The sequence below is a fragment of the Bubalus bubalis genome, chromosome 3 (assembly GCF_019923935.1).
Source record: "Bubalus bubalis isolate 160015118507 breed Murrah chromosome 3, NDDB_SH_1, whole genome shotgun sequence".
NCBI lineage: Eukaryota > Metazoa > Chordata > Mammalia > Artiodactyla > Bovidae > Bubalus > Bubalus bubalis.
The window spans coordinates 114836732-114862761 of NC_059159.1; the positions used below are offsets into that span (position 1 = coordinate 114836732).

Here is a 26030-nt window from a genome sequence, read left to right on the forward strand (position 1 = left end):
TTTAGCTGCTGAGAAAGGCCACTCTGCTACCTGACTGAGTCTGCCACAGGTGTGAGTCCTTAAGAGGGGAAAAGAAGCAAGTTACCCACCCCTTGTGTCATTGGGTTTAACCTCTCCCAGTCCCATCCCAACAGATATATACAATAGCAACGTCTGAAAGACAGACAGCAGCATCTTAAGTTGTACTTATAAATGACATTCCTGACCAACAGACCTTGTTCCAAACTAGATGCCTCTGTCTTCATTCTTTGACTATGCAGTTTCTTGGGAATCATCCTAAAACCACAGATATTTCTTTAGATATTTAAGATTCGAAGTGGATAAAAGGGGGTTAAAAAAAAAGTGGATAAAACAGATAATTAAAATCCTCACCTACAAGGTTTCAGAACATCCTATGAACTCTTTACAACACCAGAGGTCAGAGACTTCATTGAATTGTCCTTATTTTGACATGATTTTCGATGACACACCATAAAACACAGTATCATTTTGCTCTTTTAGAGTTTTTGTTATTCATTTTGTGATCCATGAAATGATTTTTTAAAGTGATCTGCTTATAAAAAGTTTTAGGTTTTCTCTTTCTGAAGTGTAGATAATATTAATGATTTAAAGAATTCTGTAGCTAAAAGATAGTTTGATTATCAAAAAAAAGAATATTTATTGAAATCCTTTTATTTACAAGATTCAGGTTAAGTACTATTGGGTGGAATGGCATATCAAGTCTGGGCAACAAGAGAACAAGTTGGTTTTTCTCTGTCCCCAAATGATCTCTCCTTACACTGAAATGAGGGGATGTGGGCAGGCGTTTGTAACTTCCCTTCGAGTTTTGATATTCAGTGATTTAACAATCCTAAGATGAAAGGGTATTCAGAAGCTAGGAGTTATCAGGGACAGTGGGGAAGGTGACAAAGACCAAAAAAATGTGTAAATTTTACTATTATTGAACTTACAAGAGAAAATATAATACATGAAACAATAAAGACCCTTGGCTGTGAATGAGACAGACTCTAATTCTGAGCTATGCCATTTATAGTTACATGACTTAGGGTCATTTACTTAGCCTCAAAGCCTTAATTTCTGCATGCAAAATGGGGATAATAATACCTAATTCATAATTTATAGAGGACTAAATGAGATAGTTAATATAAGATCCTAGCACAGTGCTTAGAGTATTATAAATAATAAATACTAGGTTTAAGAGGAATTTAGTTTGCCATGATGGAGAAGGCAATGGCAACCCACTCCGGTACTCTTGCCTGGAAAATCCCATAGATGGAGGAGCCTGGTGGGCTACAGTCCATGGGGTCACTAGAGTCAGACATGACTGAGCAACTTCACTTACACTTTTCACTTTCATGCATTGGAGAAGGAAATGGCAACCCACTCCAGTATTCTTGCCTGGAGAATCCCAGGGATGGGAGAGCCTGATGGGCTGCCGTCTATGGGGCTGCCCAGAGTCGGACACAACTGAAGCGACTTAGCAGCAGCAGCAGTTTGCCATGAAAGTGAAAGTTGCTCAGTTGAGTCAGACTCTTTGTGAACTCATGGTGTATACAATCCATGGAATTCTCTAGGCCAGAATACTAGAGTGGGTAACCTTTCTCTGCTCCAGGGGATCTTCCCAACCCAGGGATCAAACCCAGGTCTCCCGCGTTACAGGTGGATTCTTTACCAGCTGAGCCACAAGGTAAGCTCTTAGTTTGCCATAGACACATGCATTTTTTTCTGTCCATCATTCCTTCCTTTGGGGAGGACCTCTCGTCACTTGGTGTGGCTGTGTGGGGCTGTCCTTACTCCTAAACTGAGCTCTAGGTGTGGCGGGTGACTCAGGCCCAGCCAACCTGTACTTCACCCACTTGGCTATATAACCCACTTGGTTCCAGGAAAATATATGACCTGAGCTGGTCAGTCAGAGCCTTCACAGGAGTTATGTGAAGCTCTTTCTTCTTTCCTCCGAAATCTAAGGATCACATTTGTTTGAAGCTCCCTTGGCCATCATGGGGAATCATGGAGAGCTACCTGAGACAGAAGCCAACAAAGAGGCGAGAGGTAGAGAAAGAGAGACAAGCTCTGATGACACAGTTTGGCTCCAAGTCCAAGAGTACCAGAAGCTTGGTCCACCTGGGATTATCATTTACTAGAGCAGTTAGTTCCCTGTTTTCCTTAAAGCAAATCTGAGTTGAGTTTCTGTCACAACCAAAGAACTACAGAGAGAGACAGACAAGTCTATAACTTATGAAAACCTGATAAATGATAATAAAAGAAGTCAACATTTGCAGGAGGAGAGGCCACTTCAAGAGAAAATCCTTCCTTCTAAATCATTACTTTTTTACACTTCAGAAATAGAGAAAGGAGAGAGGTTTTTCTCCTCATTAATCACAGCTAGTGGCTAGCCCTTCAGTGGCTGAAAATTAAGTCATCAAGGGATCTAAAGAATTTAGGGAGTCTACCAGCTGGACTCCTGGTAACCAAGGACAGGGAATTAGCAAAAGTAACTAGAAAGCTGACCACAAGAGATTTTAGGATCACTTGTTAGCTTCCTAGGCTGGTGCAGCCTATCACTGAAAAAGGAATCAAAACCTAAAGGTGTAATGACACTTCAAGAGAAAGTAAAATTTTATGTTTATAGAGCAATGTTGGCTTTTCTACATAAGATCAAAGTAATCTTAGTTGATGTTTATCAATTCTCTAGCTAGTAGCAAGAACAAAAATAGCCATATTTACTTAACAGATAAGAGTAATGAGGTTCAAGAAGCTTCAGGAATAGTCCTAGTATCACACATAGTTAATTGATGGTAGAGCAGTGACTAAAACCCAAGTTTGAGTTTAGTTTTAGTACATTTTTATATGCTATTTGTCTTTATTTCCCTCTGAGTGCCATATCTGATATGGACACAAAAGGGAACTTAAGTTAGTTGTCTTTTAATCACTTTTCATTCTTTTATTGTAATCTAAGCAGAAAATATCAAAAGTCAAATTTGGATAGTAGGTTGAAATTATTTTGCAGCCTCGTGGTCTAGTAGGGTTTGTGTCTATGTGTGTGTGTGTCTGTGTGTAAACCTATTTTAAGAGAATTTTTCTAATGCCATTTGCAGCAACATGGATGGAACCTAGAGATATTCATACTAAGTGAAGTAGGTCAGACAGAGAAAGACAACTATCATAAGATATCACTTATATGTGGAATCTAAAAAAATGATACAAATGAACTTATTTATGAGACAGAAATAGACCCACAGACAGAAAACTTGTGGTTACCAAAAGGGAAAGTAGAGGGGGCAGATAAATTAGGAGTTTGGGATTAACATAAACACTACTATATATAAAATAGATAACCAATAAGGACCTACTGTATAGCACAGGGAACTATATTCCATATTTTGTAATAACCTATAAAGGTAAAGAATCTTAAAAAGGATATATATATAATTATATATATATATATATCTGAATCACTATGCTGTACACCTGAAACTAACAACACTATAAATGAACTATACTTCCATAAAAAAGAATTTCTCTATACATTTATTTTCAGAAATAGTATTAGCACCATGGTGATAGGCATTTGAGAAATGGTGTCAGTATGCAAACAAAACATATACAGACTGCAAAATTAGGCAAAATGTTATATGATGTGCCATGTACTATAGATAAGTTCTGGTCTAGTACATAAAAGGAAGAGGAAGTTCTGTATTACCCCTAGAAGGATGACAAAATGAACAGGATATTTGCTAAATAATTCATGCGTAGACTCATCCTTGGGCTTTCCAATATTCCCACATCTGAATATGGCAGCCGAGGAGTTCTTAATGGAAGCAATTATAGCATCACCTACATCCCCAGAAGAGTCCTAAGAACCACAAGCTTTCCTACCCTCCACAGTGATCCAGAAGATGATGTGCAGCAGAACACTGACCTTTATGGGAAGGGTATGAAAGCGGTAAGCAGGAGGCTACTCCTAGTTCTCGTCTCACTAAGTTCAGTGTCATTAATAGCAGCCTAGGTCTTTCCATATGTGGTTGTACCTCTTCTTGATAAGATAAAACTAAGAAACATATTTATTTGTAGGCTTACTGTAAGCAGAAGCACAAGGAGATACCTGTGTCTTCTCTTCCATAAAGGTAAGTGCCTAAGTAAACTGCCAGTTGATGAGTCTAGGAATTATCAAACATCGGCAGTTGGTTGCCTCCAGCCCCATCCTTCCTTAGGAGGGCCATAGATGATCACCCAAACCAAGCTCAATATTGAATCATTGTCAGTGCTTGACTTTTCTATAATGTCAGTGAGAGCAGACATTTATACAAACTGCTATAGGGCAACCCCTAAGGGGGCAGAGTGCAAAACCATAAAAAAATACTATAGGTCTCATAGTCAGAAACCTCACCAGGAGCCATCTACTTCAGCAACATAGCCTCAGGTACAAATTTACATGCAATAATTCATATTCTACCAAATAAATCCCAGGCAAACAGAGTAATGCAAAAACACATTTCCTGCTGTCAAGAAAATTTCTGGCAAAATTAATCAACCATTCATCCATTCAGGCTCTTTGCATACCCTTTTGTCAAAGAGGGAATACTAAGAGATTTCTTTTCTCTTCCACACACTCATTTCAATGAATTGAAGAATCCATCAAGCTTGAGTTGATTTATTGAACTGTCTCTTAGCTCAGCAGTACAACTACAGCAAATGAACTAGTAACTTCTCCTAAAACCAGCAGTGATTCAATTCAATGATATCTGATTTATTTAACTCTTTATAATTCCAGATTTAACTTATTCTTGCATTGTAGCATGATGAAAATCAAGCATGTTGATTTTCAATCTACTTCCAAACAGCATAAATTGTTGGATATAGCTCTGCACATCTGCATGCATTACTTACTATTTTGATAGCGCTCATCAACATATATAGATTATAAACTTCTGCATTTAAGAAACATTGATACATTACTAATAGGTAGGTTTACAAAAGGATTTCTTTAAAGATCTCCAGCTTTTCTCTAAGGCAAACTGTTCTGGTGGATAATGTTTATAATGTTAACATTGGATGACCAGTCACTATGGTTCAAAGCACTAAAGACACAGAGATTTCTTATTTTTGTATTTATTTTAATCATTCTACCAGGTGAGAAGAATCACTACAGGGTGATATTTAAGGCATAAACATTATAGAGAAACCATGCTGACTGTTCAAACATGGGTTTTCTCCCCAAACCTCATCCACTGAGCCCCACGGAGCCCATTTATCACATCCCAGCTTTGCATTTTTCTTTGTAAAGATATACGACCTTTGCCTATTAGATTTCATTAACAGGGCACCATACAAGGCGCCTTTGCACATGGCAGGCTAGAAAGCGCAACATCCTCGCCTGAAGGATTTGCGGGAACAAGCTCATCTTCAATCTTTGTCCCTGGGAGGCACTTTTAACACCTGCCAACCACAGCACTATCATCAGAAAAACATTTAGAGATTTATCTTCGGGCTGGTAATTATAAGAGATAATTTGTTTGGAGTATGGATAAAGTTGGTCTAGCATAAACAAACTAGAGGCTCAAATTACATGGCGAACATCATTAACTATTGATTTAACCACTGCGGGTCTGCAAGCTCACTGGCACTCTGAAGATGGCAGGTTTCTAAGATATAACTTTAGCCTCAAAGCTATGGCTGTTGAGGGGCATGTATTTCAGTGCGTACTCTGCATCATCCTGGCTTTCATTGCTTTCCTCCTATTGAGAACCCAACTCGAGGTAACCTACATTTAGAACTCTGAACGATAAGGACTTTGACTGTTGTATTTTAGAATTCAAGATACTTTGTTTGGGGAAGATGAGAGGGATGAAGTGAAAGGGACTGTGTCACAGACCACTTTTTTTTTTCCTTTACCTTTCACAGCCCTTTCCATATGTGACCTCATCAGAGCTTCACAATCACCCTGTGAAATGGGCAAAGGTGGCTTTTGAGCTCATTTGATAAGTGAGGAAACTGAGGCAAAGAGGAGCTAAGGGTTTAAGGACCTTGACCAAAGGACATGATGAGTGGATTCCTTAGCACATTCCATTACTCTCATCCAGGGGAAAAATGAATGCTTCAAAGTGCTTTGAGGGACCAAGAGCAAAGCCATCCATCTCTTTGCCTTTAACAAGAATCTTGTGGGTTGCTGTGGTAAGATGTGACTTTTTTACAACCCTATTTTCCACACAGAATGCCACCTTGCAGAAATGAAATATCTCATGGGCAAATTTACAGAAGAAGTGAGAATAAATGCCAGCGTTCCTGATTGGGATAGCAGTTGTATCCAACATAACTCTGTCTTTAAGTGTCTCCATGTGAAGACTCAAGCTCACAGTTTAAAGCAGTGCCTTTATACTCAGTAAGTACTCAATAAATGGTGTTACTAATATTCTTTAATGCCTTCATTAATATAGGTAACTGAGCCTTTTCCAAAATACCAGTATTTTGTAATTCATGATTTATGTCTTACTTGAGAAAGGTAATATGCAGCACATAATGAAAACTATGCTAGGGCACAATTTGTTGCTGAAAACACACAAATATTTATGCAACAAAATGTATAAAGTGGGATAAAGACTATAAATATCAGGTCAGAGTTTACTGCCAAAGAGTTTTTGGATTTCAGAATGGCAGGTAAGGAATTATAGATGTGGTGGTGATGGTGGCGGGTTGGTGGTTTAGTCGCTAAATTGTGTCCAATTGTTGCGACCCCATGGACTGTAGCCTGCCAGGCTCCTCTGTCCATGGGATTTCTCAGGCAAGAATACTGGAGTGGGTTGCTATTTCCCTCTCCAGGGGATCCTTCCAGACCAGGGATCAAACTTGGAACTCCTGCATTACAGGCAGATTCTTTACCGACTGAGCCACTAGGGAAGCCCTTACAGATGCAGAAAGAAAGTGAAAGTGTTAGTTGCTCAGTCGTGTCCAACTTTGCAGAACTGTGAACTGTAGCCCGCCAGACTCCTCTGTCCATGTGATACTCCAGGCAAGAATACTGAAGTGGTTAGCCATCCCCTTCTCCAGAGGATCTTCCTAAACCAGCGATCAAACCCTGGTCTCCTGCATTGAAGGCAGATCCTTTACTAATTTGAGTCACCAATTTGATGTTAAATATTGAATATCCATTGCTCAGTGAAAAAGAGCAGCAATCCAATTATATGCTGACAAATTTAGAATTCGGCATTGAGAGGTCATCTGACTGACCACCAACATGGGTCAACGGAGAGAGCCAGAAGGTATTAAAGTGAAATCTCATTAATATAAACTCTAATTCAAATGATGGACTGTCCCAAATTTACTTTCTCAATGAAGACATTTAGTGGCTCCCACACACTGCAAGAAAAATGCTTTACTTGCTTTCTAATAACTTATAAAACCTTTCTATTTAACCCAACATTTTATTTAAAATTAAAATTTTTATATTTAAGTAGAAATTTCTCAGTGATCAAGGTAGATAGCCAAATTTCCTCTAGTTAGGTTATCTGTTGTCTGACTCAAGTCTTTATGTTTCCAGAAGTTAGAAAACATTTTTAATTAAAAAATAATTTCTAGGGACTTCCCTGGTGGTACAGTGGGTTAAGAATCCAACTACCAATGCAGGGGACACGAGTTTGATCCCTGGTCCAGGAGGATTCCACACGTTGCAGAGCAACTAAGCCCGTGTGCCTAGAACCTGTATTCTGCAACAAGAGAAGCCACCGCAAGGAGAAGCCCATTCATCACAAGGAAGAGTAGCCCTGCTTGCAGCAACTAGAGAAAGCCCACACAGCAACGAGGACCCATCATAACCAAAGCTAAACAATGAATTATAAAAAAATAAAAAGTAATCACATCTCATTTATTTTGACTTTTCTTGCATTTATCTAAAGGAATAAGGTTTGAACTCCATACCAGATGAATTCTTTCCTAGAGTTGGGGCCAAATAAAGATTTCAAAGAGAATTTCTAGCCAAGCCTTAATGGCTCAGGTTATGCCCATAAAAAATTTTAAAGTAACTTATTTATGCATATGAACCAAAAATTTCCCTTAAGTATAATACATTTGCTGGTTAATAAAAAAAATATGGTCTATAGATGCATCGTAGCTGTAGGTAGTATTTATTTCTCCATCAGTTGAGTTCTTAGATCAAACACACTAACAGTGTTAGTTGTCAAATATCAGAAGACTTTTTCTTTATGTGAAGTGAAGTCACTCAGTCGTGTCTGACTCTGCAACCCCATGGACTGTAGCCTACCAGCCTCCTCGGTCCATGGGATTTTCCAGGAAAGAGTACTGGAGTGGGTTGCCATTTCCTTATTCAGCAGATCTTCCGGACCCAGGGATGGAACCCAGGTCTCTCGCATTGTAGGCAGACGCTTTACCATCTGAGCTACCAGGGAAGCTTTTTTTATGTAATTTCTCCCTACACTACAAAATTAAGTTGTGATCTCTCATGATCCTAAAGATATGTTTGGTATAATCACAAAAAGACTGTCAAGGAATAGATGCCAACTAAACATCAACTGAGGTTATTGATATTTCTCCCAGCAATCTTGATTCCAGTTTGTGCTTCTTCCAGCCCAGCGTTTCTCATGATGTACTCTGCATAGAAGTTAAATAAGCAGGGTGACAATATACAGCCTTGACGTACTCCTTTTCCTGTTTGGAACCAGTCTGTTGTTCCATGCCCAGTTCTAACTGTTGCTTCCTGACCTGCATACAGGTTTCTCAAGAGGCAGGTCAGGTGGTCTGGTATTCCCATCTCTTGAAGAATTTTCCAGTTTATTGTGATCCGCACAGTCAAAGGCTTTGGCATAATCAATAAAGCAGATGTTTCTCTGGAACTCTCTTGCTTTTTTCCATGATCCAGTGGATGTTGGCAATTTGAGCTCTGGTTCCTCTGCCTTTTCTAAAACCAGCTTGAACATCTGGAAGTTCACGGTTCATGTATTGCTGAAGCCTGGCTTGGAGAATTTTGAGCATTACTTTATTAGTGTGTGAGATGAGTGCAATTGTATGGTAGTTTGAGCATTCTTTGGCATTGCCTTTCTTTGGGATTGGAATGAAAACTGACCTTTTCCAGTCCTGTGGCCACTGCTGAGTTTTCCAAACTTGCTGGCATATTGAGTGCAGCACTTTCACAGCATCATCTTTCAGGATTTGAAATAGCTCAACTGGAATTCCATCACCTCCACTAGCTTTGTTCATACTGATGTTTTCTAAAGCCCACTTGACTACACATTCCAGGATGTCTGGCTCTAGGTGAGTGATCACACTATCATGATTATCTTGGTCATGAAGATCTTTTTTGTACAGTTCTTCTGTGTATTTTTGCCACCTCTTCTTAATATCTTCTGCTTCTGTTAGGTCCATACAATTTCTGTCCTTTACTGAGCCCATCTTTGCATGAAATGTTCGCTTGGAATCTCTAATTTTCTTGAAGAGATCTCTAGTCTTTCCCATTCTATTGTTTTCCTCTATTTCTTTGCATTGATCGCTGAGGAAGGCTTTCTTATCTCTCCTTGCTGTTCTTTAGAACTCTGCATTCAAATGGGTATATCTTTCCTTTTCTCCTTTGCTTTTTGCTTCTCTTCTTTTCACAGCTATTTGTAAGGCCTCCCCAGACAGCCATTTTGCTTTTTTGCATTTCTTTTCCATGGGGATGGTCTTGATCTCTGTCTCCTGTACAATGTCACGAACCTCATTCCATAGCTCATCAGGCACTCTATCTATCAGATCTAGGCCCTTAAATCTATTTCTCACTTCCACTGTATAATCATAAGGAACTTGATTTCGGTCATACCTGAATGGTCTAGTGGTTTTCCCTACTTTCTTCAATTTAAGTCTGAATTTGGCAATAAGGAGTTCATGATCTGAGCCACAGTCAGCTCCCGGTCTTGTTTTTGCTGACTGTATAGAGCTTCTCCATCTTTGGCTGCAAAGAATATAATCAATCTGATTTCGGTGTTGACCATCTGGTGACGGCCATGTGTAGTCTTCTCTTATGTTGATGGAACAGGGTGTTTGCTATGACCAGTGCGTTCTCTTCCCTTATGACCAGTGCATTCTCTTCCCTTATGGCAGAAAGTGAAGAGGAACTAAAAAGCCTCTTGATGAAGGTGAAAGAGGAGAGTGAAAAAGTTGGCTTAAAGCTCAACATTCAGAAAACGAAGATCATGGCATCTGGTCCCATCACTTCATGGGAAATAGATGGGGAAACAGTGGAAACAGTGTCAGACTTCATTTTGGGGGGCTCCAAAATCACTGCAGATTGTGATTGCAGCCATGAAATTAAAAGACGCTTACTCCTTGGAAGGAAAGTTATGACCAACCTAGATAGCATATTCAAAAGCAGAGACATTACTTTGCCAACAAAGGTCCGTCTAGTCAAGGCTATGGGTTTTCCAGTAGTCATGTATGGATGTGAGAGTTGGACTGTGAAGAAAGCTGAGTGCCGACAAATTGATGCTTTTGAACTGTGGTGTTGGAGAAGACCCATGAGAGTCCCTTGGACTGCAAGGAGATGCAATCAGTCCATTCTAAAGGAGATCAGTCCTGGGTGTTCATTGGAAGGAATGATGCTAAAGCTGAAACTCCAATACTTTGGCCACCTCATGTGAAGAGTTGACTCATTGGAAAAGACTCTGATGCTGGGAGGGATTGGGGGCAGGAGGAGAAGGGGACGACAGAGGATGAGATGGCTGGATGGCATCACTGACTCGATGGACGTGAGTCTGAGTGAACTCCAGGAGTTGGTGATGGACAGGGAGGCCTGGCGTGCTGCGATTCATGGGGTCGCAAAGAGCTGGACACAACTGAGCGACTGAACTGACTGAAACATCAGCTGTAGATTCATGAGCGAGAATAAAAAGTCCAGGAAGCCTATTATATAACAAAGCTGGTGTTTCAAACTCATTGGGAAATGAGTATTTTGATTTATCAATGATGTCAATGTAAATGGTACACATCTGAAGAAAGAATGCTAAACAAATTCTTTCTAGATTAAAGATGTAAATATAAAAAGTTAAAAAGTAAACTATTTGAAGAAAATCAAGGATACTACTTATAGTAGCAGTATATATGGGAGAGCTTTTTAAGAACACCGAACAACTCAAAGACCATGAAACAAAGCAGACTCTTTTCCTTTATAAAATTAAAAAAAAATTAAAAGTGTTTTAACACATCACAAAATAAAAGACAAATAACAGACTGGAAAAATTATCTGTAGCACTAATGACAAAACAACTATTAATCCCTGACACACAGAACCTTCCAAAATACCAATAATAATTTTTTAAAATGGTAGACCACTCAACTGAAAACAAAAGCAATAAACTTACAATTGAAGAAAAATAAATGGTCAACAAACATGTGGGAAAAAAAGCCCAATCTCACAAGTAACAAAGGAGAAAGCAAATTAAACACACATGTGATACCATTTTTTCTATCAAGATGTCTCACATTTTAAAGGGAGAAAAAGGCCAGAGGTGTTCAGGGTACAGGAAAACAGTTCTCTCAAATATAACTGGAAAGAACTTGGATTACAACAAAATTTTAGAAAATATCTTGACATTATTAATATTAAAAATAACTTAAGAATCAATAGTTTTGCAAAACTATTCTATTTAATAAAAGAAATATGATATAAGGATATATGTACAAGGATAGTTAATGTAGCATTGTTTTGTGGCAGCAAAAAGTTGGAAACAGTTCGTCCCTCTGTGGGTATAGTCTCTCTTCCTTAAAAGGACAGTCATGTCCCATTCAACCACAGAAAGAAAGATCACTTAATATTAAAAGACTGAGTTAGGTATAGATCTTTACTTGACATACTATGAAGAGAAAAAAGAAAATTCCAGAATAATAAATATACTATGATCTTATTGTTAACATAATTACATATCCCATAATCCCACATATATGTATATTCATCAGTATGCAATTGTGTAAACAGAATTTGTTAAGATTAATTACCTTGGCGAAAGGCAATAGAAGGTGTGGGGGTGCAGGATAATTTACATGTTTCCTTATGTATCTTACATCATTTTCTTAATAAAACAAACATGTATATCTCTGGAATTTTCAAAATACAAAGAAAGAAAATGAGAGACTAATAAAAAGAACCATGAGCTTGTCTTTGGTTTAGACTGTAGAGAGTTGGGGTAAAATGCTCAAGTTGGTCCAAGTGCACTAATAAGCACTTGTGGTTATGAGAGTTAACTGAGGCGCCTTCAGCAACTCATTTGTTAAACAGTCAGTTCTTTCTGAACAAAATGCAAGTCATTATCTACCCAAACAAGAAAATACTCTGCAGATGCATCTCCTACGCCAAGTTGAGTCTGTGCTATTTTAACTCTCTATTCAGTTGACAACTATCCTTATAAGATTTAAATTAGGCTAACCAAACATTCCAAGGTCAAAGCAATAAAGGGGGTTGAAGTTAAAGCACTAGATGAGTGATTAGGGGAAATTCCTTCTAGGATAAAGGGTGGATCACAGAAGACTTCCTTTAGTAGGGAGATACCTCCCCGGTGAGGCGCTCGTTGACAAGGTGTGCAGAGATTTGGAGGACCACACAGACCAAGGTTTTGTTGACCCCAAGGGTGGAGCTGTCTGCTCCCACCTCATGTCCATGCCTCTCCACCCCTCTCGCATTCTCAGCCTTAAACCTAGGCAGCCTCCACACCCACCCGACTCTAAACATCCGGGTGTGGGACAACATGAACTTGCTGAACTTGCTCATCTGCTTTACAAAGGCATACCCCAGCACTGCCTTCCAAGCTTGTGCAATGTTCCTCCCATGGTAGACAATCTCTCTTCCTCTTCTAACCCCACCATGAATGTCTTAGTTTAATCCTCGAAAAAGAAGCCCTGACTCCTGAGTCCTAGCCCATGTAAACTGTAGCTCTCACCTTCATTCACCATGGCTGTGCCTCACCTATCTGCCAGGGTTCCATACCTTGGATCTAGTTTCAGGGACCAGATCAAAGGACACTGTCAACCATTTCATGCCTTGATGAGCATCTTTACTTGGCTCCTCACAGCTGGGTAGGCTTTACCCAGAAGTAGCCGTTCTTTAGCACAGGGGTCCCCGACCTCTGGGCAAAAGATCACTATCCGTCTGTCCCATTAGGACCGGGCCGCACAACAAGAGGTAAGCCAAGAGCAAGCAAGAAAAGCTTCATCTACTGCTCTCCAGTGCTCCCATTACTGCCTGAACAGACGTCCCCTACCCCCCGCTGCCCCCTGCCGCCCCCGCCACCAGTCCAAGGAAAAACAGTTTTCCACAAAACTGGTCCCTGGTGTCCAAAAGGTGGGGACTGCTGCTCCAGCAGGATGCCTCAGGTCAAAGGCACTCTCAGCACCAAGTTGCCTGTGGGGTTGCATCCCAGAGTTCTGCAAGCCCTGTACCTGCCCAGCCTCAAGACTGAGGAAAGGGCCCAGAGTCAGCTACAGAGACATCCATGTGTCATGGATGGGGGCGCTTACACGTCTGAAGCCAGGTCCTGGGGCGGCACCCCCACTGCAGACAGCGGCCAGCAGCCAGAATGCCACAGCAGCAGCCTTTGCTTGGGTAGGGGGAGGGAAGTGACCAGTTATATGGGGAATTGACATCAGGTTGGCTCATCGGTTACCAAGGAAACCAGCAGAGAGACACACACCCCTCACAGGCCCCTTTGATAAGCTATCACAGTGGAGACATTTTGATCTAAAGATTAGAACAACCATTAGCTGGGGCCTGGAGCAAGTATGGAGTCATTTTACTGATTAGGCGCTGTGAGAAGGTCATTCAGGTGAGGAGGGGGTAGGTGACGCAGAGACTGATCAAGCAGGGGGTATACAGAGGACAAGAAAACAACGGTCTTGTCTTACTAAGATCACGCAGCTATTGCTTCAATGGGTCCTGATTTTTACCTTCCAGCAAAGGAGAAAGAAAACCAGTAGTAGCTGCCCATTGCTTTTGTCCAACCAGCACTTTACTCTCCTGTTAACAGATCCTTTTCTTTGGCCAGAGGGATGGGCAGCTGGTCCAGGTGGGACTAATCATAGTACCTGACTCTCAGTACCCTTGGGGACAGGTAACGGGAAGGGGGTGTGTCCCTATAGCATCAGTCAATGTCCTTCCAAGCTTAGAGAAGCTTGTGGTCTCTGACAGTGAAACTTCAGACAGCCCATGTCCTATGAAGGACAGAAAAAGAGAGACGCAGAGGGAAGTAAAGCTAAGAGGTGGAGAGTCCTTGGCTTAGTAATATGAGCCAGTGAAACCTTTCCTTTTTTTTTTTCTTCCTGCTTTGGTGAGGGGGTGGTTAACTAGAGTCAAGTGGGTTTTCTGTCTTTTGCTCAGTGATAACGAATCCGCCTGCCAATGCAGGAGACACAGGAGACACAGGTTCGATCCCTGGGTCGGGAAGATCCTCTGGAGGAGGAAATGGCAACCCACTCCAGTATTCTTGCCTGGAAAATTCCATGGACAGAGGAGCCTGGTAGACTATAGTCCATAAGGTTGCAAAGAGTCAGACATGATTGAGTGACTGAATACACACACAACTAATGTAAAAGTAGACATTTACTGATTCTTCTATGTGCCAGAAATTGTACTAGAGTCTTTAGACACATCATCTCATTTTCATTTATCTTCCACAATAATCCTATTACCTTACCCGTTTTGGTGGTAAGGAGACTGAGGCTCAGAGGGGCAGCGACTTGCCTAATGTCACACAGGTAGTCAGAGGAGGAGCCTCAGTTCACACCCAGCTCTACTGGACCCCAAAGTTCTGCCCTCTGCTTCACTACCTGGACTTCTGTTCAGCAATTGCTTCCTGGATGTGGAAAGACAACTCAAAGGATGAAAATCACCTGGTCCCCTTAAGAAATGAGCCCCTGAAGGAATTTCTGAAGCAATACTGCTTCAGGATGGCGACAGATCCCTTTGGGGAATTTCTTCTTTTTGAAAATAGCTCTTTTATTCCTTCATTTCCACTCCTCTCCCTTGGTTCTCTCCACTTTTGTTCTACTAGGAATTCTGGCCAAAGTTCAGACATTTCCCATCCCTAGGAAGGCCTCCTTCTCCTAAGATAATGAAAAGAAATCTTGATATTATTTGAAGGAGTGCAGGTTGGTACAAGGATCAGAAGCTCAAAGTCTTTATCTCCCACGCAGGGCAGTTCCACTTGAGTCAGAATGTCTGGAGAGCCATGAACATTGTAAGAAGGGAGCAGGCTATGGTTAGGTTTACATTTTATCGTGAAGGGCAGACTGTAGATGATTTGTATTCAAGATAAGAAAGCCAATTAAAAGAGAGGGGGCCTGTAAGAGTCTCACTGGCAGGGCTGCCACTTGTAGGCTGTGCTCTGAGCTCAAGTATCCAACAAGAGGGGAGAGTGGGGCTGAAATAACCTCCACCATCCAGGCCCTGATCCACTCACAAAGCCATTTTTGGGGAGTTGGACACTGTCAATTGAAGAAAAGGATCTTGCCCTAATTTGCACAAAGGCGCCCATGGGCTCATTGCTGTCTTGGTCGCTATATTCTGGGTGAAACACGATGAGGCCTTGAATGAAGGTAGTAACATTGGGATTAGAAACTAAGGAACAAGTTCACATATGCCTTGTGAGTTTGAGGTACTTGTATGAAAACCAAGAGAGCTATATGATATCTCTCGAGAGATGTTTACCTCTCTACAAATGAATTGAAGGCCATGTCTAAAGTCAGAATTTGGAAGTTGCTAACGTATAACCAAAGGATAGTTGGTGGGAATGTGGACTGATATTGGGTCTCTGCTGCAAAATGCAAAAGGCATAGAAATGCATTGTTATTTACTGAGCTGTACTAGGAGACAAGTATAAAGTTTAAGAAAAGAAATGATTAATGTTCAACAGAAGGTCCCTGCTATATCAATTTGCCAAGCTCTTTGGCTCCACACATGAGCCCACCTAAATCTGAACCGTTAACATACACATAATGCAAAAGAAGTTGAACTTGCCTTTGCCTCATAAATTGCCTCTTCTCATACACTCTGCTAAGCAGTCTGGATGGATACAAACAGCTGTTCATTGCAAGAATGCTAGATATTCTTCACTGACAGATGGCAGCAATTCCCTAGGGTACACACACACACACACACACACACACACACACACACAAAACCTAAGTTCAATAACACTGATACTCATCAATGAAGTTACTTAAATTGAGAGATTTAGAGTCAGAAAAAGTCCTGCAATGAAAAACACACTTAAGTTAGCGTTTCTTCCAGGTTCCATTAAGGTTTTCACTTTGGATAGTTGCTATGAACAAAACCACTTTCCATTTTATACTTCACTTTTAAAGAATAAGAAATCCTTTGTCACAATCAGATCATTAAATGACTGTTCTCTATATCTCAGATCCCTTTCTGCCCTTGCCAGTGGAAGGACAAAAACTCTAAATATGTATCTTCTTGGGAAGCAGAGCAGACAAATCCATAATGGAATGTGGCAGAATGTTTGTTCGGTTTGTTGAAATGATCAAGTTTGGAAAAAAATTCTTATAGAAAATATTACTAGAAAGTCTCACTAATCCATCCAACTTCAAGCCAATGTGAATACCTAAATAGATTTGACTAGTTATTGTGATAGAAGGGAAATAGGGAATATCCAGATCATATGCTATACAAAACTAGTGATGACTTTCAAAGCAGTAAACTTTTCTACAACTCGATTTAAATGTGGAGAACTACCACATCCAGATCTCAAGACAACCCAAGACATCCTTCAAAGGGTTATCCTTCGAAATTTCTTCTCAAGAGAGACAGATTAGTTACGTTCTTCATAAAATCATATAATTTTAAAATTAAAGTGAGAATAAGATTGAATGCTGGTTTGAGATGGGCTGTAAAGGTTGTTTAGTTCAATCACCCACCCAAGTATTAAATATTGAATTTCTTATACCTCATTCAGCCAAGTGGTTATAAAATCTGGGATAGAACATTTCTACAGATAGGAAAAGTCATGACCACCTGAGATGGTTCACTTCATTTCTGAATAGGTTCATTAGAACATTTTTTTCCTTATATGGAGGCAAAATTGTCTCCTTAAGCTTTTTTCCTATCTATTTTGACTCTCCCTAATTGGATATTGATAATAACAATGAGTAGTTGAGTGTTTACAACATGGCAGGCACTGCTCTGAGCATATTACATAGATTCATTTATTTATTATTCAAGATAATCCTTTTGGATAGGTAAATATAGATATTAATATCATTTCCAATTTACAGAGATGGAACACTGAGGCACAGAAGAATTAAATAAATTTGCCAAGACCACACATTCTAAAAGGATTAGGAGTCAGGCATTCTGACTCCAAAGTATTAATACTATAATTTTAAAGTTGCCTAAATGATGCCAATTTGTCCTCAAATTGAACCGAACCATTTGGGATCAGCCCATGTGTATTTCAGTAATACAACGCAGGAAAAACCTTCTGGTTCTCCGTGGGGTGATGTTGAAGGATCTGGTCAAAATCTGTCATGTTTCAGATTGTAAACTTGTAAAAGGTCACATGGCTGTCAGGAGGCAAAAGATCAGACCTCAGGTCTCATGACTCAACAGTCTGGAATCGTTTCCAACAAGTATTTTTGCCAGCCAATCTATGACATGTTAGCACTGCCCATCTCTGCATTTACTCTCTTTCTCATGAATTAAAATGTTTCAGGACAGACTTCCCTGATGGTCCAGTGGTTAGGAATCTGCCTGCCAATACAGGGGACACAGGTTCAATCCCTGGTCTGAGAAGATTACACATGCTGGGACAACTGAGCCTGTGCACCACAACGACTAAGCCCCCACTCCAGAGCCCCAGTGGCACAATGCTAAAGCCTGTGCACCTAGAGCCTGTGTCCCACAAGAGAAGCCAGGGAGCAATGAGAAGCCCACACACCACCGCTAGAGCAGTCTCCATTCATCGCAACTAGAGAAAGCCCGCATGCAGCAATGAAGACCCAACACAGCCAAAAATAAATAAATAAGTAAAATTTTTTTTAAATGTTCCAGGACATCCCAAACTCACCAGTTCCACAGAAAACATTCTACCATAGCCTAACGAATCTCCTACTAAATCACTTTTTTATATGGGTAAGCATGAACATCATTTTTTATAAAAGTACCTTCAAGTAGTTCTATCATTAACTCAACTTCTTGCTGGATTTTAGATGCCAAACTCCTCCGATTTTCTTTCTTCAGATGCTTGCAGAGGTATTCTGGCAATTTATGCACTTGCTTTCCACTTGATCAAGTATATAGGACATTTCATAAATCCATCACTTTGGTTCTTAAAATTTTGTTAAAGACAGCTTTCCTTTTCACTCTTTTCTACCTTGTTAAATATTTTTTATTCATTCAACTACTTATTAAACAGATATGTAGTGAAGGTCTGCTATATTCCCTGACACTGATTTCTTATCCTTCAAGGCATTTTTCAAGACCCGAAATCATACTCTATATTTACTTGCTTGCTTTATTGTTCATCTCCCTTTCCTCTGACAGAATGTTAGGTCCATGACAGCAGAGATTTTATCATGTTCATATTGTGTCCTTGATAGCGAAAGCACTGTCTGGCCCATGGTGTATGTTCAATAAATATTTACTGAACAAATAAATAAGTGAGTGAGTGAGTGAGTGAATAAATGATTGGATGGATGAATGAATAAAGAAGTGGATGGATGGATAGATGGTTCGAGAAGGGAATATCAAGTGCCTGACTCTGGAGATACAAAAAATGTGTTAAGTTTCCTACCTTAAAGGAGTTTGCAATCCCACTGCAACTGAGAATAGTAGATTCTAAGTTGTTCCATGGAGGTATGAACAAAGAGCATTAATTGGGAACTGCACGTGTATGTGCTAAGTCATCTCAGTTGTGTCTGACTCTTTGCGGCTCTATGGACCGTAGCCCCACCAGGCTCCTCTGTCCATGGGATTCTCCAGACAAGAATACTGGAGTGGGTTGCCGTGCCCTCCTCCAGGGACTCTTCCAGACCCAGGGATCAAACTTGCGTCTCTTATGACTCCTGCGCTGGCTGGCAGGTTCTTTACCACTAGCGCCACCTGGGAAGCCTGGTTGGGAACTGAGGGGAAGGAATCTACAAGCTTGCCTGGAGAAGTCAGGGAAGGATCCCTGCTGAAGCTGGCATTTGAGTTGGGATGTAAAGGAGGTAGGGAATTCACCCAGTGGCCAAGCAGGGCTGACATTTACAATGGGAAGAAGAGATAGCAAAGGGCAGGACTCTGAGCAATGAGGAACAGACAGAATTGGAGATTTCAGAATAATATTCCAAACAGAGTTCAGCCACAGATTGATGCTCAACAGTGACTTCATCTGTCTTATGACCAGGATATGCTGGCAACCCACTCCAGTATCCTTGCCTGGAAATACCATGAACAGAGGAGCCTGGCAGGCTATAGTCCACAGGATCACAAAGAGTCAGACACAGCTTAGCAACTAAACAGCAACAACGTGTGCCAATAGAAAATACCCACTGTGGTTTCAAAGTGAGACTTACTCAGTTGTGTCCAACTGTTTGCAACCCCATAGACTGTAGCCTGCCAGGCTCCTCTGTCCATGGAATTCTCCAGGCAGGAATACTGGAGCGGGTTGCCATTCCCTTCTCCAGGGGATCTTCCCAACCCAGGTATCGAACCTGAGTCTCTTGCACTGCAGACCAATTCTTTACCAGAGCCACCAGGGAAGCCCATTGTGGGTTGAAACCGAACTTTAAATGTCAGTAACTGACTTTGAACAGTTTACTGAACTTCATCCTCAGTTTCCTCATCAGTAAAATGAGGATTTAAAAAAGTAATTACTTCATTGAGTCACAGCTAGGAATAAATATATTAATATATATGAAGCATTAGTCATACAGTACAGTTAGTTCTGCTAGAATGTGGCACAAGCCAGCTAAAAAATTCCTGTGCGAAACTGCACATTAAAAACTCCAGAGGTTATTGGAAACACAAGGACGGGGCACAATCCACAAAGACTTCGTTAGTGACACATTAATAAAAAGAAAGGAGTCCAGTAAAAATAGTAGCAGTTTTGTACATGGTAAGTGACTAACAAATACTGTAATAAATACAACACTTTGAGAAGACTTACAGTTTGCTTTCCAAAACAGGCACTGGGAAGAGTTATAACTTGGGGGGTTACTGTGAAGTGCTTGAAGGAGGGTTATCTGAAATCAGACTGAAAGTTCTAACTCTAGACAAGGATGGGTGTGGGTTATAACACATGCTGTGAACTGAAGGAGCTGGTCCACATTTGAGGGATGTCTGTGTGTGATGCACATGTATTTTGTATCTTCCTACTGGGCTCCATTCAGTTAGGTGGTATTTTCTGCATTCACCTGGTATTTCTCAAGGACAAAATCATGCACAATTAAAAATGAAATTTGCATTATGCTGAAGCTGTTCCCTAATATATTAGTTGTACTGGAATAAATCCACATTTCCAGAACCAGCATAACAGCAGAGCTGACTATAAGTGTTCAATAAAAAATACCTGTCACAAAAATATTTAAAGTGCAATAATATGAAGTATCAAACAGCTGACAACACAAAGTTAATGATTTAGAGAGATTCCTTGCCCTCCTACCTCCCTGTGGCCTTTCAACCTAACATATGAAATTCCAGGACTAGCTGGTGCTTCAAGTTGTTGGGACCATTTCTTAACACTCAATATTCCTTAGGCCAGAATAATCAACAAAGTACCTCTAAATAGTAGTCTAAATATAAAATGTAATTTAAAAACAAAGAACTCCTACTTTCTCCAGCCCCATTCCACAACTGCCAGCTTGCTGTTTCACTTATAACCTGAGCAGATATTATTGGACCATAGGGTAAAGGGGATTTTTTAAAAAGAGAACTCAGTTTTTAGGAACAGAAAGGATGAACTTCTAAAATGGCCATTTAAAATTTTTCATTCATTAAACCAACTAAAATTCTCAACCTATTAAATATTAGATTCTAAAACTTGAAGTCCCAGAGTCCAAAATTTGGGGAAGGAACTGATTCAAGATGTGCATAAGATCTAATTAAAAGTACTTACAACATTGATCATACAGAATTTCAAGTAAATCTGTATTTTAAATCAATGGTTTTCTATCCTCACACAGAATATTGATAAATATAATGTAAGTGACAGTCATATGAGAGTTTGCTTAAAGAAAAAGTTACACGGGACCTACCTAAGATTTTGTACCTTCACTGAAGAAAAGGTAATCCAGATAACTGCTCTGTCCTCTCCAATCTTGCTTTTTCAACTTGAAAATGCATTCAAACACCCAGAGTCTTATTAAAAGGCAGGTCTTTACAGAACCTTTAGGGTGAAAACCTGAAAATCCTCCAGTTGATGAGAGATCTTGCAAATTGATTCATTTGTCAGAAAGAAGTACTTTTTCAGATACAAAATTATGTTGTGATTTAATTCTCCCAACATGGATAGGACATTTACCCTGGTGTCTCTTCTAATCTGCGCGAACTATATCCTTGATCCCATGGGACGCAGGGGAACCGGGAATTTGGCACAGACCAGGGCCTGACCCCTCTCCTCTCTGGATTAATCCAACTCCTGGAAGCTTTTTGATTCGCTCACCAGCCAGGTGGCGCTACTTCCCTACTCTTCCCGGCAGCTCCGACGCCTTGCGTTTCATCCCAACCTTGAGACGCGCCCTCCACCTTCCAACAGCTGCCTTCTGTTTGCCAACACATGTGCTTTTTAAAATCTCATTAGATATATAATGTTTTCGGCCAGGCATGTGTGCCAAGAGCACTGCGTCCTCCCCGGAGAACTCTCTAGAGTCTGGAATGAGGAAAAGCCGGGTTGTTAAGAGTGGGAAACAGGGGACCTGCTTATTGGTATAACGTTTGTCATAGAAACAAATCGGATGCTTCACACTAAGTGTGAGTAGACCCTGGGGACGTTTTTGGATGCTGTGTATTTTCCCCCCAGTGATAATTAAACTGTAGTACTTGCAGCATTCTCAGGGCTGGATTAGCCAGTGCAGGCAAAGTATATAATCGGTATTAATCTCCCAGAATGTCACTGCACTCGCCTATCAATCTGCATAAATTCTACTAGAAAACTTTAGGAAAAAAATGCTATTCAGAGCAAATGATGCATCAAATTCAAACAGGCCATCAAGATTGCTAATGGATTTTAATAGCAGCTATTACAGCATAATAGTATTTTCCCAACAGCTGTTTGTTGATACAATTCTCCATTTACAGGACCTTTTTGTCCAATCCCAGGAGACGGCCGGCTTGTTCATTTATAATCATTTGGTTCCACCTACAAACAAATGCTACTTTGTTTGCATTTGGAGACAGCGAATGGTCTGAAGCTTTGACCTACTCCCACCTCATTCAACGAAACCAGCAGCGAATATTACAAGCTAGATTAATTAGTTAATATTTAGATATACTAACTACTGCCAGAATAAACACTGTCAACCGGCCAAATCAAAGAGAAGCTTCCACTGATTGCTTGGATACATTCTGAGTGATGTGAGTTGTCAAAAACTGTCTTTTATGTAGAGTAGTAATGGCTCTAGAGAAGGATTAAGTCTGAGTCTTTTTTTTTTTAGACTTTAAACCTTTTATTTTTTATTGGGGTAGAGCTGATTAACAATGTTGTGGTAGTTTCAGGTGAAGAGTGAAGGGACTCATATACATACATATACATGTAGCCATTCTCCCACAAAACCCCCTCCCATCTAGGCTGCGACATAACACTGAGTAGAGTTCCATGTCCTGCACAGTAGGTCCTTGTTGGTTATCCATTTTGGATATAGCAGTGTGTACAAGACCTTCCCATACCACCTGACCTGCCTCTTGAGAAATTTGTATGCAGGTCAGGAAGCAACCGTGAGAACTGTACATGGAACAACAGACTGGTTCCAAATAGGAAAAGGAGTACGTCAAGGCTGTATATTGTCACCCTGCTTATTTAACTTCTATGCAGAGGACATCATGAGAAACGCTGGGCTGGAAGAAGCACAGGCTGGAATCAAGATTGCCGGGAGAAATATCAATAACCTCAGATATGCAGATGACACCACCCTTATGGCAGAAAGTGAAGAGGAACTCAAAAGCCTCTTGATGAAGGTGAAAGAGGAGAGTGAAAAAGTTGGCTTAAAGCTCAACATTCAGAAAACGAAGATCATGGCATCCGGTCCCATCACTTCATGGGAAATAGATGGGGAAACAGTGGAAACAGTGTCAGACTTTATTTTGGGGGCTCCAAAATCACTGCAGATGGTGACTGTAGCCATGAAATTAAAAGACGCTTACCCCTTGGAAGGAAAGTTATGACCAACCTAGATAGCATATTCAAAAGCAGAGACATTACTTTGCCAACAAAGGTCTGTCTAGTCAAGGCTATGGTTTTTCCAGTGGTTATGTATGGATGTGAGAGTTGAACTGTGAAGAAAGCTGAGCACTGAAGAATTGATGCTTTTGAACTGTGGTGTTGGAGAAGACTCTTGAGAGTCCCTTGGACTGCAAGGAGATCCAACCAGTCCATTCCGAAGGAGATCAGCCCTGGGATTTCTTTGGAAGGAATGATGCTAAAGCTGAGACTCCAGTACTTTGGCCACCTCATGTGAAGAGTTGACCTAGAAAAGACTCTGATGCTGGGAGGGATTGGGGGTGGGAGGAGAAGGGGACGACAGAGGATGAGATGGCTGGATGGCATCACTGACTTGATAGACATGAGTCTGAGTGAACTCCGGGAGTTGGTGATGGACAGGGAGGCCTGGCATGCTGTGATTCATGGGGTCACAAAGAGTCGGACACGACTGAGCGACTGAACTGAACTGAACTGAACTGACAAGACCTTCCCAAACTCCCTAACTATCCCTCTCCCCAGCAACAGTAAGTGTGTTTTCTAAGTCTGTGGGACTCTTTCTGTTTTGTAAGTTCATTTGTATCATTTCTTTCTAGATTCCACATATAAGGGATGGCATAGGATATTTCTTCCTCTGTGTCTGATTTACTTTACAAGGCTGAGATTTTTGAAACAAAAGGATCCATAAGCTATTTTGAGTTTTTCTATTGGAGATGACTAGTATTAGAAAATGCCCATAAATCATGCCCAAAGTGAAAGGCCTGATGGGTATTAATAATTGTGATAATAATCAGGGTGAGGAAGAATATATCAATGAAACCCAAAGCTTTGTTTTTTGTGGAATGGTTAAGAGATTATAGCACTGAAAATAAATATTAGTTCATGAGTTCATGAGGAATCACCCAAGGAATGCGTTTAAAATGTGGATTCCTGGCCCCTACCCCAGAGATTTGAGGCAGGAGCCAGGAATTCACATTTTAACAGGCACTCCACAAGATTCTGGTGCCTGTCATTCACGGACCACACTCTGAGAAAATCCGAGAAAAATAGCAGTAGTTTATAAAACTAGCCCAAAAGTCTTAGTGCTGTTTTAAGCTTTAATGACTTCAGAAGTATACATGGTTTAAAAAGTACATAAAACACGATTTGAAAACTTACTTTTATTCTTTTTCTACTTACTCAGTTTTGTAAATTTGGAAAAAAATAATTTTCAGCTATAATTTTCTGTTTCCAGTGAACATTTGTTATCTTCAATCAGGAGATTTTAAAAGAAAATATGAAGTTTCAAAATTACTCAAAACTCTCGAGGCTCAAGAGAGAAGGGATATATATATACACATATAGCTGATTCACTTTATTGCACAGCAGAAACTACCACAGCATTTGTAAAGCAATTAATCTCCAATAATAAAAAATTACTCAAAACTTATAAAACTAGATAAATGTTAAAAAAGGAAAAATAATTACACTTCCAAAAGAAGTTCTTTTTTAGTTTATAGTTTTTATACATCTGATACTATTAATGTGTAAAACTGTACTAAGGTTTTCAGGGCAAACCATATAGAACTTACTTAAACATTGGATTATTGAAACTGAGAAGTAGGATTGAACCCTCAGTCCTGTCTAGCCACTAGTGATTCGGATTCAGAGGCATCTGCATGCATAAATCTCAGTCTGGCAGGCTCTGATGGGTCTTCTGGGTTAGTGCTGAAAGTTGACAAAGAATCAAGAAGGCATAACAAGGAGAGGAAATGATGGCCCTGTTGAGTTGGGGTATCAAAAAGGATGCAGGCATCTTACATGTCATCAGTTCAGTTCAGTTCAGTCGCTCAGTCATGTCCGACTCTTTCGACCCCATGAATCGCAGCATGCCATGCCTCCCTGTCCATCACCAACTCCCGGAGTTCACTCAAACTCATGTCCATTGAGTCTGTGATGCCATCCAGACATCTCATCCTCTGCTGTCCCCTTCTCCTCCTGCCCCCAATCCCTCCCAGCATCAGAGTCTTTTCCAATGAGTCAACACTTCGCATGAGGTGGCCAAAGTATTGGAGTTTCAGCTTCAGCATCAATCCTTCCAATGAACACCCAGGACTGATCTCCCTTAGGATGGACTGGTTGGATCTCCTTGCAGTCCAAAGGACTCTCAAGAATCTTCTCCAACACCACAGTTCAAAAGCATCAATTCTTCAGTGCTCAGCTTTCTTCACAGTCCAACTCTCACATCCATACATAACCACTGGAAAAACCATAGCCTTGACTAGACGGACCTTTGTTGGCAAACTTATAATCCACAAAAGTGCTTATATCTATGTTATCTCATTTAACCCCTTCCATCCTGATAGGCAGGTAGCATTTCTCCCACTTTACAGAAGAGAAGACTGAGGCTCAAAAGAGTTTCTGTGACTAGTCCAGAAAACAAACAAACAAAAAACAGCAAATGGCTAAGAACTCAAAGTCAAGTCTCTGACCCTTCTCTGTGCCATGACCACCCCTGACCAGGGATCCAGATCAGGCAGTGAAGCCTGGGAGGGCTCAGAGGGCTCAGGAAGGAGAAGAGCAGAAGGTGGCAGATCAGAAGGTGGCAAAATGGGACAAGACCTTGCTGCAGTGCAAAGTAAGGCTGGAGACACAGACTCCAGATCAAAAGAAACA

General features: G+C 40.6%; 1 protein-coding gene and 1 long non-coding RNA gene across 8 annotated transcripts in view; one reads left to right on the forward strand and one right to left on the reverse strand.

Moving 5' to 3' along the window:
- The window catches only part of PRUNE2 (prune homolog 2 with BCH domain), a 292193-nt gene that overhangs the window by 117043 nt on the left and 149120 nt on the right, over window positions 1-26030 (reverse strand). The window lies entirely within an intron of this gene.
- On the forward strand, window positions 21793-23050 carry LOC123332851. Its single transcript, XR_006549953.1, has 3 exons — window positions 21793-21931; window positions 22259-22534; window positions 22992-23050. It is a non-coding gene; the product is annotated as an uncharacterized LOC123332851 (long non-coding RNA).